Genomic DNA, 17474 nt, shown 5'->3' on the forward strand with positions numbered 1-17474 from the left:
CTCCTTTCTTCACCTGAAGGTGACGTTCCAAACTCTCGGCTTCCTGCTGTTATTTCTGTCCCTAAGGAGGGGCCCTGCGGCTCCAGGGTTGTGCTTTCAGGGTGCTGAGGTCGGTTTGCAGCCGAAAACAGCTTGTGAGTTCTTGTGGCTTTCTCAGAGGTTTGGAATAACGGAGCTCAGCTTTCGCCGTTTGATGAGTAGCCTCACAGAGTCACCTTCTCCCCGTCAGCCATTGAATACTTTGCAAAATGCACAGATGTCATAAAATGTCTGCTAAATAGATTCTAGCAAACAGTGAAGTCCAGGGAGTTCTAAGTCATTTGCTTATTCTCTTTAGTTCTTAAGCATGTAAAATCCACTTTCTTGAGATGTCAGAATGTCACCAGCTAGTTTTAGAATCTACCCCAAACCTCCTGATTTTTATAATGCTAAAGGGAAGCACAGCTATTCCTCATGTCTGACACTGTGGTAAAAATGAATAGGATCATGGATTGTATTTTTAAGCTTTAGTGTGTGAAATGCACGTGCAAATGATAAAACTTCACTGCTGCCTGGAGGCCAGCTACTTTAAATCTTCGGTTGGCCTCGCTGGAGGCTGGCCAAGGGTTAGTTTCAGCATTTGGGTCTTTGGCTTGTGACTGGGAGCAGAGTATATACTTTTTAGCCGTAACTTTAGAAAGTCTGAAATCATAAATTAGACTCCCAAGACAAGGCACAAGCCTAAAAAAAAAAATGCTCCAGGTTAAGTGTATAAAGTGTCATGCCTTCCACTTTTAAGCGTATATAGATGTGGTTTGGGGTTTTTCTCCCTAGTGCTATTTCCTCACACAAGCAGACAATCCCTGGAGCTGATACTTGAGGATGATAAAAGTGGCAGTGTGGGCAGTGCTGAAATTGTTTCCCTGTGTGTGTCTGTGTATTTGTCCATGGCATTTCCTTGCTCTCCTCTGGTCCTACCCTGTTGCCATGAAGTTTTATTTTAGACTACAACTTATAATTTAATATGGTAGGGAAATACCATTGTTAGTGGTGGAGTAATTTTTTCCATTATTTAATACGCGTTTACTAATGTTGGACAGAAAGACTACACAAATTTTCTTACATATAGCAGCCTAGACTAGAGGTGCTCAGGCTTTAAAATACTATGGGTTTATATAATGATGCCAGATAGGCAGTTTTGAAATTAACTAATGTGTATGTATAAATAATCTTTCTTTTCAAGGTATCCACAATGTTATAGAAACAATAATTCCCCCAACTCCTTTTGAGGAAGAAAAGTCAATTTTAGAAAACTTTACGAAGCCAACATCCTAGTGCATAATGGATCATTTATTTTTGCTGACCAGGCTTACTAAACATATAAAGCTTATTCGGAAAATGAGTAGCTGGAATTAAAACCTCCTCATTGTAGATTTTGAATTACTGTTACATGCTGTGGGAATAAATAAGGTTCCTATAAAGGGAAACATTGTGCTTCATTTACAAAAAAGACCAATCCAAAGATTAAATCTTGTGCATCAAGCTTGAAAACTAAGCTTGGGCATCTGAGTTGACACAAATTAATGTCTCTACTGATCTCAATGGGAACTGTTCTATGCTAGCTGAGGATCTGATCTGCACCATTTTTGTTGTAAATGGAATCACAGTTGTAGTAATAAACATTTCCTGCTTGTTGCCTTTAAATCTAAGCTTTCCATTTCAAATTAGAGTTTTTAAGAAACTGTTTAATAAATAAAATGCTTTTTGAACTGAGTTGTATCTAGAATAACTTGCTAATTGTAAACAAACGGAGCAGTAGGTCTGATCCTAAACTGTGCCCTCTTGAAGTGGATGAAAATGCAGATTGTGCCTGAAGCGCAGTCATGTAAAAGAGATGAGTATCAGACAAGAAAACGTGCAAGAGCTGAAGCATTGAGATGCCACGCTGCAAGGGAAGAATAAACGACTACAGAAAGTTCCAAGACGATTATGAAAGAGGAAATAAAAAACCTGTCTTCCAGCAATAATTAAGTTAAGTTACTACTACAAAAATCATGTAACATTCTGACAGTTACCTAAAGATAGTGGTAATCACTGGACCAGCTTCTGCTCTTTATCACAGTAGTCTTATTTTCATGGGTTTCATTTCTGGACTAGTTCCAGTGGGGATTTGGAGCAACAATCCTATTCTGTTACTCTCTATTACTATTAAGTAAAACATAAATTAGAATACCCATGTCAAGGTGTAAAACTATGAGTATGAAATTCCAAGCCAAAGTTGTTCCAGATGCTATGAAGTGGTAGCTGTATGAAAATTTGGCATTTGCTACAGTTCTTGAGTCACAAAGCTCCCAGGGTCTTACATAAGTTATGCACATCAAGGCTGTAGAATTAGGCCTTGTAATTGTAAAATCTGCCAGAAGAGCAGCACGGCAAGTCAGCGTAATCTTTTAGCTCTTGGCATCTGGCCTTTACTGATGCATAGTTCAGATGGGAAAAAAATTCTATTGAGAGGAGATGCAGAAGAGAAACATGAGAGGAGTGTTCATTAACCTTTACCCTCCATAACAGAATTGGAAAGCATTCGCTTGAAGTCTTGGCTTGGACAACAAGGCGATCATTCACTCATCTTAATCTATGAAGTAAATAAACAAGGTTTTATTTTAAAATCACTTAAATACTGCCGTTAGAGTTAGTTTGAACATTAAATATTACAGATATGGGTGGACAAGAAAATGTTAAGTTCCTGTAAATGAAAATCATTCAGTTGCTTGATTGCTATTAGAATTAAAGGCAAACATTAGCAAATCCATTATTACTGAGGTGAGCAGCAGAAATCAAAAGGCTAAAGTGCAGTACAGAAACTAAGCAAAGGAGGCTCCAGTGTACTATATTCCTCTGAAGCTGCAGAAGATAACTTACCCTCAGTCAGTTTGCAGATGACACCAAGTTGGTGTGCTCGAGTGTTGATCTGCTCGAGGGTAGGAAGGCTCTACAGAGGGATCTGGACAGGCTGGATTAATGGTCTGAGGCCAATTGTATGAGGTTCAGCAGGCTCAGTGTTGGGTCCTGCACTTAGGTCACAACAACCCCATGCAACACTACAGGCCTGGGGAAGAGTGGCTGGAAAGCTGCCCAGTGGAGAAGGATCTGGGGGTGTTGTTCAACAACCAGCTGAACATGAGCCAGCAGTGTGCCCAGGTGGCCAAGAAGGCCAACAGCATCCTGGCTTGTACCAGGAATAGCGTGGCCAGCAAGAGCAGGGAAAGGATCGTGCCCCTGTACTGGGTGCTGGTGAGGCTGCACCTTAAATCCTGTGTTCAGTTTTGGGCCCCTCGGTACAAGAAAGAGATTGAGGTGCTGAAGCGTGTCCAGAGAAGGGCAATGAAGCTGGTGAAGGGTCTGGAGAGCAAATCTTATGAGGAGTGGCTGAGGGAGCTGGGGTTGTTTAGTCTGGAGATTTTACTTGCTTGTATTTTGAATTCTAGTGAAGTTAGAATAGCTCGTTTTGTTTGCCTAATGTTTCAGATAACATTCCATAATATCTTTTCAGCGTAGGGGTATTATTGGTTGATAAAATCTCTGCAGTAGGTTTATGTTTGCTAATTTAATGCTTCTTAAAATGTTGTGCAGGATTTTATCTGTAACAACAACGCGTATGTTATACATTGTTATACATGCATATATGCAGTCCAAGAGAATTTTAGTCATATCATTTAAAAATCAATTTTTTAATCTAAGAAACTCGGTAATGTTTCTTTCAAGTGGGTTTTATAAAGTATTTGTCACCTTGCTTTTTATTCTTAAAATCTTTGGGATATATGTTGATCGATGTTAGCATGCTACTGTATTATTCCTCTGTAATCTACAGAATTTTACTGCAGGGTTTTTTAATAATTGTACTGGAAACCACAGCATATATTTTGTGAAATATTGGCTTTGCTATACCTAAAGCCTCTACATAACTCGAAGTTTGAGATCTAATAGTTCTGCTGAGCTGAAAGTGAGAGTAATACTGTTATCAAAAGTAAACCATTCCTGTTTTCCTGGTATGGCTCTGTTCTAACTCAAAAAAGGACCAAGGCAAAAAATACTTGTACTTTAATATGTTTCTGTACAATGAAGTACTGTACAGCAAAGGTGTTATAATGTCCCCGCTGTTGTACATGGGTAAACCAGCAGAGGAAAAACTGTCAGTGATGCAATCCAATATTGGCTGTTGCTGGATCTCTGCGGGTTGGTGTGGCCAGACAGATGTCCCTGTGCTGTGTTGGGCAGCGGCCTCACGAGAGAAAGAGGTGGTAGGAGCACTGCAGTGAGCAGGGCAGTACATGAGGACGGCCAAGTCAGCAGAGTCCCTAGAGCAGAAACTCCAATAGTAAAAAAGGTTTTAGTGAGAATACAGTATAAACTTTACATCTGTTTACCAAGAATGAAATTGGATCAGAAAGAAACATTTGCTTCTATACTGATAGATAACAGTAACTTACTTCTTTGCCTTCTTAACGCAAACAGAATGCCTCTAACTTTACACTGGTATATGTGAGAGGAACAGCAAAGCTTTGGGCATTAAGATTCTGTTTGAAGTGCAGGGAACAGTCCTGTAATGATTGGAATAATCTTAATTAAATTACTTTTTGTTAAAATACAGCACTAGTCAAAACTGACATGTATAATGGTGGCATATTTGCTCTGGTAAAGTTTTGACTGTGTAGTACTCCCTGATCTCTTGCACAGATAGGGCAGAGAGAAAAGGAAACGAGTCTGATACTGGAAAGCATGTGGGTTTTCATAAAATTGCATATCTGACACAACTCCATTCTACAAAGATACCAAGAGGATTTTGTGTTCTTTCAATACAGAACAAAGTCTAATTTCAAAACCTTGAAGGTTTGTTGTGAAACAGAATTGTACATCTTTTGGGGAGCTCTGCAATTTTTAGAATAGGTTCTCCATAGATGGAGTTGTCTAACATAGAAAAATGGGTGTAATATGTGGACTTCAGTATTGCTTATCTGAGAGGAATTGCTGTAAAGCCTCGTGATTTCCCCTCTCTAAGTAATGTAGGTAATCCAGGCTTCAATTCCTGCTGCCATAGCCACACAGGTTTGCTGAAATGCTCAAGTTTGTTGCTATTTTCTGAGAGCAAACTATAGTTACAGGGTTTTTTCCCCATGTGGCCTCCTTTTCTTCTCCTCTCCTACTGATGTCAGAAGGAAATTGAGGGAGTTTTTCCCTGCTCATAACCGATCTTATGGTTAGTATACCAGGATTTTTGTAGTGTGTTTTTTGTGTTTTGAGGAGGCATTGCAGTGTCAGTCTTCTCAAAAGAGAACTCCCTCCGTACACAGGCAGTGATGGTACTCATGCTCTTAGAAAGCCGTACAATTTCGCCAGGCAGTGGAAAGCTTACTCAGGTGATGGTCAGTTGCAACCCCTTAATGTCAGTCAGATGCCTGCCTTTCCTGTGTAGCTAATGTTGCCATCTTCCACAAGGACTATTGATGCACAACATGGTTTTAATGAAAAAAAAAAAAAATCACATTTGTACACTTTTAAAAAACATGTCATATTGTAGTTTAAAGAATAAAAATTAAATGTCATGTAAATATCACATTTTACCCATTTTTTAACATAGTTCTCCTTCTTGGTTTCTGTTGTCTTTGTCAGCTACTGGATTTCTCTCTCTCTCAGCCCTCACCAGTCTAGTTTTTAATGACTTGACTAGAAGATTAAATAATCTGTTTTATATAAACTTTGAAATGATATGATGAGGCATAAATATAGTGCTCAAAATCTTGATTTCAGTATAATTTAATATAGAAGATCTTTTACAAAGCAGTATTATGCAGCGCAAAGCATCAAGGCTTTCATCCATCTTTATTGTTTCTCATTTAGGCCCAGATCCACACTTACATGCCAGATGGCAACTGCAGAGGAGTTTCAAGTTATAGCTGCAATAGATGAGAAGATAAGTGCCTCTTGAGAAAGCAAAAGCCAGATTGCATATTCCTTTCAATTGCACTTGATGACTTATTGCTAGTCACTAATTGGCTTGTCCATACACAGGCAATTCAGAATCTGATGGCAGTGTCTAACTTTATGCGTACCTCTATTCTTCCTGCAGAGATCACTGGTGAAATAAACCCTTGCAGAGAATAATATTTTATATGAAGCTCTGTGAAAAGCAGACCTAAGTGGTTTTTTTCTTTTCATTACTGCTGTGTCAAGATTTTTTCCTTTAGGAGAGCCATAACATCTTGCTTAACTGACATTGTTAGTTATTATTGCAAAATAGAGTAGCTGACTATGATGTGCTAACATTCAATTGACAATATATGCATATTAAAAAAGAGACAGAAAGCTATAATAAGGAGGGCTTGATCTGTTTTTCATTAAATATATGAATGTTTTAATAGTGTTCTTCCTTTCTTACATATCGTAACATCATAGAATGTCCTGAGTTGGAAGGAACTTGCAAAGATCATCAAGTCCAACTCCTCTCCCTGCATAGGACAACCCCAAAATTCACACCATGTGCCTGAGAGCATTGTCCAAATGCTTCTTGAATATTGTCAAGCTTGGCGCCGTGACTGCCTCCCTGGAGAGCCTGTTCCAGGGCTCCACCACCCTCTGGGCGAAGGACCTTTTCCTAATATCCAACCTAAACCTCCCCTGGCGCATCTTCTGGCCTGCCTTTTGTCATGAACATATTCTAAAAAGCTTTTTTTTTATTTTCCCTCACACTACTGGCCAGCTTCAACTGTAATTGAGCTTTGGCTGCACAAATTTCCTCCCTACAGTGGTGAACAGCATCTCTGTAGTCCTCCCATGTCGCCTGACCTTGCTTCCACTGGCCATATACTTTCTTTTTTCACCTTATTTCTAGAAGAAGATTCCTGCTTAGCCAAGCTGGCCTTTTGCCTTGCCTGCTTGACTTCCTACATTTTGGAATTGCGTGCTCCTGTGCTTTTAGGAGGTAGTACTTAAAAAGTGACCAGAGCTGATGGATCGCAGCACCTTCAAAAGCTTTTTCCAGGGGCCCTTACTAAGCAGTTCCCTGAATAACCTGAATTCTGCTTTCCTCATGACCAGAGTTGAGGTCTTGCTGGCAGGTTTCCTCTTGTTACTATAGATTTTAAACTTGACTGCTTCATGGTTGCTATGGTTGCTGTGGCCCAAGCAGTCACCAATCACCACTTCACCCATGAGACACTCTCTGTTAATAAGCAACAAACTGAGGAAAGCACCTTTCCTGGTCTGTTCCCTTAGTATCTGTATCAGGAAGTTATTGGCTAGATGGTTTAGGAATCTTATGGATCTGTTTATACTAGCTGTGTGGTATTCCCAGTTGACATCTGGCAAGTTGAAGTTACCCATAAGGACAAGGGCACATGACTTAGAGGCATCCCTTTGTTCTTTAAAGAAAACTCACCAGTGTAATCGCCCTGACTGGGTGCCCTACAGTAGACTCCCATGACAACATCCACTTTATTTGTCCGTCCATTAATCCTTACCCAGAGGCTCTCAACTGTGCCATTGCCAACTGCAAGCTCCGAGTGTTTCAGCTACTCCACTACATACAATGCTACCACCTCGCCTTGCCTGCCCTGCTTATCTCTCCTGAAGAGCCTGTAACCATCCATCATGGCATGCGAGACACAGGACTCATCCCACCAGGTTTCACTTATGCCAATGATGGCATATCTCTGGGACTGGGCCAAGGCTTCTGGCTCCTCTTGCTGGTTCCTCATGCTGCGTGCATTTGTGTAGAAACACTTCAAGTGCAGTTCATTGTGCCCATCGCCACATGGAACAGTCTGAAGAATCTCACTAGCACATGCAGCTCCTCAGACTTCAGCGTGCCATCTGTTTCTCATCACTGACTAGCCTGGAATTGTCCCTTTCCCCCTTCCAATCTAGTTTAAAGCTCTATCAATCAGCCCTGCTAGCTCCTGAGAAAAAACCCTTTTCCCCTTCTGTGAAAGGTGCATCACATTAGATGTCAGTAGACTTGGTGATGAAGAGACTATCCCATGATCGAAAAACCCAAAGTTCTGCTGATGACACCAGCCTCAGAGCCACGTGTTGGTCAGCTGGGTCTGCCTGTTCCATTCAGTATTCTTCCCTGATACCGACAGGATCAAACAAAATACTACTTGAGCACCTGATCCTTCAACCAACTGCCCCAAGGCTCTGAAATCCCTTTTGATGGCCTTTGGACTTCTCTTTGCTACCTCTTCTCTGCCGACATGAAGAACCAGTAGTAGGTAATAGTCTGAGGACCTTACCAGACTAGGGAGTTTTCTAGTGACATCTACCCTGGTCCCAGGGAGGCAGCAGACTTCACTGTGGGTTGGGTCCAGTCGGCATAACAGACCCTCCATTCTCCTCAGGAGGGAGTCACCTGTAACAACTACCCTTCTTTTTTTTGTTAACATGAGTGATTGTGATGTGGGGCGTAGGCTGCCTAGACGACCCGTCCATCCCAGAAGGACATTTGTCTGCCCATCCAATTCCAGGGCCTCATACCTGTTGTGTATGGGCACCTGCGAAGGTCAGGCAGGCTGAGAGTGGATTCACCTGCCACCCCAAGCAGTAACCTGCTTCCATTCTCCTCTATCTCCTGGGTCTCCTCCTTCTGCCTGGTGGTGAGGGATTCTTTGTCTCTTGTGCCATGGTTGGCTGGTACATCTGTCTCAGGGATGGTAGAGTACTATTCCACCAGTCTATTTCCTTCTCTGACTCCCTGATACTCGTCAGCCTGGACACCTCCTCCTGAAGCTCTGTCACCAGGCTGAGCAGCTCCTTTACTTGTGCATGTCTCCCACAGGTGAGCTCACTGCTGCCATCAGATTCTGACCGGAAACTCAGGCACGCTCTGCAGACCGGGACCTGGATGGCTGCATGTTCCCGTGAAAGCTCTGTTTGGGTGGCTGCATCAGCTCTTGCAGCTAGAGGGGCCATGAGGGACACCGAGGGCACAGATTTTTGCTGGGTGGATACCATGGCTCTTGCTGTTCTCAGCTCCTTGCAAGTGATTTGCAGCCTCTGTTGAAGTGGCCAGGCCCTCCCTGCACATCCTGCCTGCGCAAACTGCTGTGCCATGCCCTGGTCTTTTGAGTGCATTTTTATTTTAGTCCTGGGTGGGGCATTTGACAACTTATTTAGACTGTATACAGAGAACCAAGAGAGCCGACTATGAAGAGCATAAAATAACTCAGGAATGAGAAACTGCTGGTTTACCATCAGCACCTGAAATGTCTCTAGAGCTTTAGAACAGTGTTTTTGCTTGCCATTGTTGTTGATGAAAGACAAAATCTGTGTGTAATGGTACAGTGTATAGCCAACCTTGTAATAAGCCCTTTAAAAGGTGAAGCATCCACTTAGAAAACAGCATCCCTCATGTAATGAAATGTCAGTAATTTTCCAGCTAATGCAGAACCTGTATTATCTCCCAAGCCTTCAACTGAAAGGATTTTCCCCTTTTATCATTTTCCCTATGTATATTTTGCTAAATGCAGTGATGACTTAACAGAACAGAAAAAAACATCTTTCTGTGTTATAAATGAATATTAGATGACCTGAAGAAAAAAAAATCAAGGAAACCCAGGCTATGTAATTAAGACCTTAATGTTCGGTATCTTTGTTGCCCGTGCATCTGCAATCACAGTCCCAATAAAAACAGAAGTATAGGTGTGAAAGTACAACATATCAGGGCTGTAATGCCATATAAATAGGTAAAGAGCATAACTTGTTAAATAAACATGAAGTAAAATGAATCAATGGTATTTCTCAAAGGTATTCTCAACAAAGGAAGGTGTGAAAGAGTCGAAATACTCTTAAGTACAACAGGACCACATTAAACATCTAGAAAAATCATTGGGGAGAATCCCGACACTGGACTGTGAATTGAGCCTACATCTTGTAAGTTACTGTTTGCTTCAGAAAATTGCTAAATGGACTTTTCCTATTGAGGGCTCCACCAGTGACAGAAGAGACACAATTACAGACAAGCATTCAATCAAGAATGAAACTGTTTAACACTTGGATAGCTACCTAGTCAAATCAGCAGTCCTCAGGGAAATGGAATTTAGACATCACAAATGTGTTAGAAGTCAATTAATGTAGATTCCTAAAAATGCTGGGTCAGGTCTTTTAGCGTGGGTCTTTTTTGTTGATGATGTTTAGTTTTGGGATTTTTTTCCCCCTCTACACAGAACCAGACCTAAAAGATAATGGGGTACTTGCAGTGGCCCCACTGCTACAGATGAGCTAATAGCTTGCAGCTGATAAGACTTTAAATCCTTTCCATATATGTGAAGGAATTACCTTGCTCATCAGCAACCACAGGTGGGTGGCAAACAGCACTTATTTAACAGAAAGCAGCAGCAGCAGCTCTGTTTTGTTGGCTCGATAGCAGTGGTGAGAAGTTATTTTCCCAGCTGACCGAAGAGGGTATCTGTAGGTAGTTCTAAAATAGAATTTAACAAATGTGTTAGGTTGGCTATATCTTGAACTTGCAAGTGTGAGTTATTGCTATGAGTATGCCCCTTTGAATGGGGTTTGGGAAACAGTACACTTACATAGGAACTTCGGAGAGTAATTATTATAGTGGTTTTTATCATAGCTTTGGCAAAACCATGATCCAGTTTCTAATGAAATGCCTCTCAAAATGTGGCTGTATATTGGTGGGTACAGATGTTTGCAGTGCCCTTCATCATCTTGCAAAATAAGGGGTACTTTGTAGTCTGAAGCGTTCCTTAAACCCTCTGAGGGAAAATAAATAAGTGCAAAGTAAGGGGAGAAAATCTGTTATGGTTTGAAGTGAATGCAGTAAGAGGTTACAAACAAAAAACTGGGATGGATGGCTGGGAAGACAGCAAGAATTAAGGTAAGCTTGCCCAGAGATGCTTGAAATGGTAGTATACTCTGCATTTGTCTGAGATTAAACACTTGTTAATAATAATAAAGTAATAGCACATTCTGTAACTGAAACATCTTAAAATGCTAAATTGAATATTATCAGTTGATTAGCATATATTATAACATGATTTATGTCAGCCTGTATACATTATAAGATAGTGTAACAGGTAAGACTATTAGACAGAAGCAAGCTTTCACCAAATTTGACTGATGGAATCAAAACTGTGAAGGGTTCACTAATTACTACTTAACCTTTCTGTACCCCAGTGACCAGAAGCAACTTAAGGTGAAAGTGAAGACAAACAACTTCAGAATAAGTGAAATCAGTAAGACTTCTGCTAGTCCCTAGTCATCTATAGGCTATCACTGACCTACCACTGTGTTTGGGGGGAAAAGGCTAATAAATTTACATTTGTGATTCTACAAATTAGAATAAAAGTAATTGGTACCTTACTTCAGGGCTTTGCTGTTTTACTTCTGAAGCATTAGGCGTTGGTTATAGTTGGAGGAAAATCAGAGTCACTGTTGGGCCAGTAGTACAGTTATGGCAAAATAACATGAATAGATTGTATACGAATTTATTGCTTTTAAAGGTGCTGGCTTGACTGACATACTATAGCCCAACTTCACATTTAGACATACAGCGTCCAAAGATGAAAAAGCAGTTTTGTTGCCATATAACTAAATGACATTTTTTCCAATGGAGAAAAATTACTGCTCTTTCTCTTTGAGATTAAATGTCATTTGTTGAAAATTTTAGAGATTGTTTTCTTCAGTCTATTTTTCGTTCTCAGCTAACGCTGACTGAATTCAGTGGGGTTGTGTGACCTAAATCAGTAACTTTGTGTGCAAAACTACCAAGACAGATTGATCTTTGTTAGGATTGTTTGGAGAGAACAGAGGTGATGGAGATGTTTATTTTTTGGTGAGATAGAACATCCTATATTTGTCAATAAGCACTGTGTTAGAAACCTTTGGTTCCCCCCCTTCTTCTTTTCTGAGTTGGGCATTGTGGGGTACAAGGTCTGCATGGGACAGTGGAGACTTTCTTATACTTGGTTCTCTGCCACAGAGGTATTCATATGTATGAGTAATAGCAAATTTTCTCTGTAGCTTTTTTAACTTGATGTTTTAAATACTCTAACCACTATTTTTATTTGTTAATATGCCATGTCACACACACCTCTGCAGATACAGCAATGAGTAATTCCATTTTTGAGGCCAGGCATGTTACAGGAGGTGCTGTGTTCCAGATAAAGGTTCAAGGCACTTTTCAATGGATCGCCACTCTAATAAATCATTTTGTATATATACTAGTATATACAAGTTAGGATATTAATTTCCAAGCAGTGCCTGTCATGAATATGTAGTTTAAAAAACCTGAGATGAATAAAGTATATGGCCTTTACGTTTCAAGACCATATCTGTAATTCACGGTACATTCATGCTGATACACAGACAAAGGTGAATTAGTTCCAGACAAGAATGCATTAATGCTCTATTGAATAGTCAATTATTAAACACATAATGGAATCTGTGGTTATCAAGGCATGCTCTGAATGTGCCACGGTTTGCACCAGAAAGGAACAGAATCAGTATATTTCTAAAAAATCCAGGCAAAAATTATATTAACATGAGGTTAAAACGAGTTATTGCTTCTGCTGTACAATGAATGGGTTTATTTGCTTCATTCACCCTCCCAAGAAGCTAATTTCAGGGTCTTGCTATATGTACAAATCTAGAAAACAGCAGTAAAGAACATAATTTTCTTTGATATCAGGAAATAATCTATCCAATTTTCAGTGTTCCATTTTGTGGAGAAATAATGTTTTTGAGAACCAGACATGATGGTAAATGTTAGAACGTAAATGTCCTGGCAACTGATATTGTAGCAATTTGGTTGAATAAAACGAAGAAAAAAGTGAATAAGTTATTTCTGAATTATGAGAAAAGTATCTCATGAATGTCACCTGCACGAGGCTTTAAATATTGTTCATCCCCCTAAATCTCTAGTAAAGATTTTATTCAGGGAAAAATAAAAGTACTTAAAACTTGACTGGAAAAGGATTGTCAACAAGCTGTAAACATTATTCAGGGTGTGGCTGCTTATTTTACTGGAATTATGTACCACGATTAATGCGTTAGATGATGGGTCTAGTGCATGTTTTTGATTAACGTTAGGCAAGCTGCAGATTTATTGCAGTATGTTTAAAGACACCTTTAAATCAAAGAGGTGTATGAGGCTGGCTGTATCACTTCAAGTGCGTAGAACTTTATTCTCAGTTGCATTACGTGTAATTATGGGTATAGTTGAGATAATACTACATATATTTTCATGGTTTATAAAAAAAATCACATTTCCTGAACTGTGACTTTAAAAAATGCTTTTTACTAATACTTTTACAGCATAAGTAATTAGCTATTTGCATGCCGCAATAAAATTGCAAAATATCTCCTTAGCAAAACGTCTCTCCTTAGTCTATTTTCCAAAAAGACCTGAGCAGTATGTGATACAATACTTGGTTATTACTGACATTTTATGTATATTAAACAGGAAGTTTGTGCGATGGAGGGCTTCATATGTATAAATCCATATATCCAACAAAAAGACAAAAGCAGAAATGGAGTAAATTTTTAAGATATTGTAAAAATTTCTTGGCTAATGAGATTACAGGTGCAAGTTAATTTATCTGTATGAAAGTAGAGGAATTCAGAGGCAGAAGTTCAGAAGTGGAGACTGTTCATACATGGCTTTGCAAAATACCTTTTATTCTAGAAATTTCTGCTAAAATTGGAATGCAAAAATTAGTTGTTCATTCTGCAGTCTGTAATTCATTAGGGTGTTCTTGTAAACATGCTGACCCTCACTGCGTGATTGTTGTTCTGTGAAAGATTCTTAAGACCAGAGTGATTTACACGTTTATGTGTGAAAAATTCTTAGCTGAGTTACTTGGTATGTAAGAACGGAAGGAAAGTTTGCAAAAGAGGTTGCAAAAGATGTAGGATAACATTTCTCCATAAGAGACTTAAATGCATCTCCAAGTGGACAATGCAACCGGGAGCTTTTACTGCAGTAAAACATACAAGAACATGCCATTATTGTGTAAAAGCTGGTGTATCACGTTTATCTTCATGATATGAAATACTTAACCTTAGCTGTTCAAAACAGCTATCTGAAATAGCATGATATCTTGCAATACCTTCTTAAAATTAACTCAAATGGAGTAGACTTTAACAAAAGATTTTAACAAAAACTTAGCAAATGAACGTAGTTAAAATTATCAGTTCAAATCCTCAACTTATAATGCACCATTAAATCCTAACCCCAATGCATTAATGTTCTAACAAAGCTCTGAGAGGAAATACCTTTGCTAACTATTCATTCCACTGGGGGTTCTCCGAGTCCTCCAAGCAGGAGCCTACCATTAATAGTAATGAACTTCAAGCACCTGTAGTCAGGGCATTTGCTATAGCTGTCAGTCAACTAGTCTTTCACTGATGAGCTCATTTATCCTTCTGCTCCAGTCATTGATCAAGCAACTTCTGTTGACATTTTTCGAGTACCTTGTTGATAACGCAGCAGATGTAATTGCCTGCTATTATGATTCATGCTGTTACTTCTATTGACCTTTCAGTACTGTTTTGCTCTTCCCAAAGAAGAGGATATTTTGTTAGCTATGGGGCCTTTACGATTAATGATGTGATCAGAGTATGGTGAGAACTGTCTGGAATATGAAACCATCTTGATATGAAGGAGAGGCTCCTTTATGTCAATGAGATTATTTTTTTCCCCTCATATTTTTGTAGCTGCAGGTATAAACCTCAGAATAAGTCAGCATCTGTCTAGCTGTACTTCAGGCAATTGTTGTCTCTTATACTAAAAGCCATCAGGAGGGGGATATTGTTCCAAAAGCTTTCTCACATATATTCTGTCATGTCCTCTGAAAGAAAAGACAGTTCCACTCACAAATTCACAAAGTCCTGGAGGAAGTCCGGAGGTAGCTCAGATATTTGGGAACAATGTGTCCTCATGTTGGCAGTACCTTAGGTACCCCTATTTAGAGGCGAGAGGAAGATGTGACAAGTTAGTATTCCCCACCTTAACGTAAAATCTGCAATTTTTTTAATTTTTTATTTTCTATTTGGGTCTTGGGGAAGGTGGTTATTTGAGTTCTGCCCCTGAACAAAACTTTGTTTCCAGGAAACTAAGAGAGTCTGAAAAGATACCTCAGTATCCCCTGTTTAAACAATGCAATATTCCACTGTAGTGGCTCCAGTGATGCACTACCATTCTTCCTCCTTAGCTCAACTCTCATTTTGCTTCCAACTTGCCCAAGTCTTTTCACCTAGCTTTAGGTTTTTGCCTGTCTGCGTTTCCTGTGTTGTTCTTTTCAGGTTCATTTCCCTCTGGCTCTACTGAGCAATTTTGCTGTTTCCTCTAGTGACTGCTTATGCTAATCTGTGAAATGTTTATGATAAGAAAACTCCTCCAAACATGCAATTGTAATGGCATGTGCATTTTTAAATGTAGGAAGACAGACAGAAAAATCAGGATTTGCATACTTAGTTTGTCAAAATTATAAGCTAAGGCTTGTGTAAACTAGTAGCTGTTTTAACAGCAGCAGAAAATAATCCAATTTTAAAAATGTATTTCCTAAGTGCTGCTTAGATTAGAAAAGGAGAGAAAAGAAAAAGAAACACCAATTCTGCTGAAAATATTAATGAAGTAAAGAGCAGACCAGTTAGCTTGCTTCTTTCTCCCCCTTAGACATCTGTAATACAAATAAATAAAAACCAAACCAGCAACTCCATTTGTCCCAGCATCCCCTGGGCTTTCCAGGCTGCAGTAGCTTTACCTTAGCAGAGCTTCAATCCTGTTGCTGGTTCTACATGACTAACCCTTTTACATGAGGGCCACATCTGCCTCTCTGGATCCTGGTGTCTGCAGGGTCGAAGATTGCATAATTGCAAAATGTAGAGTGATATAATATTACCGTGGTGCCATTTCTTCATGCTGTTAATGTTAGAGAGAAGAAAAGAATGTACTAAACCAGCTCTTCTGTCCTGTCCAGACTTTTCTGCAAATGTTTGTCTGAGACTCAAGAGCGTAACGTAGATTTTTGATTTATGTTAAAGCTATGGTAAGTTTGTGCTGCTCATGTGCTGCTGAATTTTTCCTTCCCATTTTCAGTTTCTCTGTGTTCCTTCTGGTAATAGTATTTGTTGGTAACAGAGTATGATGCTAGCACAGAGCTCATATTGTTTATATGAACAACTTGAGTGCCAGCTGCAGGACTATTAGTAAAGCCCAGTGGAAATGATGACAGATTTCTTTGTAAGATAAAAGTTATGAACCTTCAAGGTAAATCATGGCATTAAATAAAGAAACAGTTATAAGTAAAATTCCAGTTATGCATGAGAGGAGCAGTATCTCTGTGGAGGGAATATTACTTGTATATGCAAAATATTAGAACACTTGTGTGTCTAACCTCTAATTTTTGTTTATGTATACAATACACACAGTCAAACTAATACAGAAAGGCCTGTCCTCTTTCAGAAAGGAAAGAAAATCAGAAAGTAATACGGTAGTAAAGAGGAGGGAAAAGAAACCCTAAAACTTTAATGTATGTCGACATTAAAATGCAGTGAGTTCAACAATGCCGTATGTAGGACAACTCCATTTCTTTGCAGTTTGCAAGAAATAGCACAGCAAGGTGAACAGGACTGAAGAAGAAAAATTATGCCTGATAGTATTAAAAAGATAATGGATTTTCCTTAGGAGAAGTCTTTAAATGCTCCAACAAATACCCAGGAAAAGTAAAGAATGAATAGCTAGGGAACGTAATATCTGATTTAAATCTTCACGCCTAAAATAAAGCATCTTAAGCCAAGAATGGTTCAACCACCTATGGATATGATATTCCTAGAAACAGGTATATTAAAGGAGGGTTAGGTTAAAGGAAACATAATTAACATTAAATCTATTCTTCTCCAGAGTTTCCTGAGCCCTATGTAGTAATACTGAGCTGTGAGCTAGGCAATGAAGGGCTCCTGTTGTAAAGTTTTCTGCAGTGAGGATGCAGGTGCTCATTATCTCTGAAATTGTTTTATGCAACTGAATTCACATTTCCTACTAATTTGGCTTTCTTTAAACATGAATAATTAGAATCAAAGCAATAGTAGGAAAGGTGGTGTTTTTTGCCAAGGCTTGCAATTCAGTGAGGTTAATGACATGGTACTGCTTTATTCAAGAAATGAATTTGCCCTTAAGTTAGACTAAGAATTCTTCAAAAGAGATGCTTCAGAAAACCTGGGTAACCTCCTCCTATCAGTGTTTGGTACTTGTTACAGAGGAACTGATGATCTTTAAAATTTTTATTAGTTTAACATCCATATCAGGTAAGGATATGCTGTCTACATTTTAGAGAGGAAATAATGGATACAGATTCTTAAAGCTATTTAGGTAGATAACACCAAAGTAACCTGTAGCATCTGGATAACTCTTGAAGGCTTGGGTTTGTGTGATTTGGCCAAGGTAAAATAGGAAATATGTGAAATAATAGAAATCC

This window comes from Phalacrocorax carbo, chromosome 7 (genome assembly GCF_963921805.1).
Source record: "Phalacrocorax carbo chromosome 7, bPhaCar2.1, whole genome shotgun sequence".
Taxonomy (NCBI): Eukaryota; Metazoa; Chordata; class Aves; order Suliformes; family Phalacrocoracidae; genus Phalacrocorax; species Phalacrocorax carbo.